Source organism: Stegodyphus dumicola, chromosome 1 (assembly GCF_044657685.1).
Source record: "Stegodyphus dumicola isolate Sdum_Otavi_A_Nest chromosome 1, ASM4465768v1".
NCBI lineage: Eukaryota > Metazoa > Arthropoda > Arachnida > Araneae > Eresidae > Stegodyphus > Stegodyphus dumicola.
In genome coordinates, this window is record NC_140768.1 from 229,996,083 (window position 1) to 229,997,510 (window position 1,428).

At 29.6% G+C, this 1,428-nt stretch overlaps 1 non-coding gene across 1 annotated transcript; it reads left to right on the plus strand.

The window, feature by feature from the left end:
• The first annotated feature begins 785 nt into the window (after window positions 1-785).
• Window positions 786-858, plus strand: TRNAR-UCU (transfer RNA arginine (anticodon UCU)). Its single transcript has one exon. It is a non-coding gene; the product is annotated as a tRNA-Arg (tRNA).
• Window positions 859-1,428: the final 570 nt, after the last annotated feature.

Here is a 1,428-nt window from a genome sequence, read left to right on the forward strand (position 1 = left end):
TAATCTCATTCGATCTTATAAATTTTCTGTAACCAATAAATCCCTTCATATTTGAAGCTGTTCAATAATTATACAATTAAAGGAAGCGAAAATATTGTAAATGTAGCTTTCATAACAGAATTTAATATTAAAATAACACACTTTACAACTTATAACCAACTTTTTTTAATAGCTACTTTAGGTTTCCTACAAATATATATTGTTAAAATAAATAAATTATAAATTTATATCCTAAAATACAGTTATTATTCTAGAAGAAAAGTTGTTCCGCTTTTTAATACTAATTTATGCTTAAATATAAAATTTTAAAAATGCTGAACTAGTAATTCATTCTGAAAATAAAATATCTTTAATTTAGCCTAACTGATTTGGTGGAAATATGCATTTAAATAACAAATTCATTTACATATCGACATCGGAACGCGTCATCATTCGTTCACTAATAGATATGACGACTTAGTGACTTTAAAGGACAAACTTATTTTTAAAACAAACAATACATAAAAATTTAGTCAATCATCCAACGCATATACTAAAATTTTTTCTGTATGATTACGTTATTTAAATTGGCAGATTTTTCAAAAACAAATGTTATAATCAGTCATTTTCCATAACAATGCATGAAAGCGCACCTATAATGAAATCATTCAGATCTAGATCCAATGAAATTTATTCTGAACCCAAGAACATTCGCTAAAGCTTCACTGAACATGAAAAGAAATAAAATTATAAGCCTATTACGTAATGATATGTAACTGAAGGCCTTTTAGCGCTGTCTTCCTGTAGTCCCTGTAGCGCAGTGGATAGCGCGTTGGACTTCTAATCCAAAGGCCCCGGGTTCGAGTCCCGGCAGGGATGTTGGTGCAAGGTGGGCAATTGACGTTCACGTAACATTTTTGGAGGAAAGTAGTCCGTGTTAAGAAAACAATTTTTTTTCCTAAGCTTCATTTTATATATTAAAAAAAAAAAAAAAAAAAATTCTAGGCAAAATAAGAGACAGTTGCACTTTTTCAGAGGAAATCACACTTTTATTACATACATAAACAAAAACACACTTTATCGCTAATTATACACATCTGGTTCAGTTTAAGCTAGGCAGGTCTCTCGATTTTGTTCCGTATCTGAATCTCTTCAATTTATCAAAAGATCTGCTTTCGATGCAAAATCCAGAGGCTTATTTTTTCGAGGTTAAAACTAGAAAATCCCATAGTTCCATATTCTAAAGGACAGACACCCGATGTTCAAGACTTCTTTTGTTAGCTTGTCGCTCTAGAAAAAGAAAAGCGAACTAACATACTTATTACTTCGTTATTTTACAGGGTTTTAAAAAATAGAATACGTAGTAACTCAAAAAAAAAAAAAAAAAAAAAAAGAACTGCCTAATTTATGACAGCAGTTCTTTTGGAATGAAATATACATATAAAACAA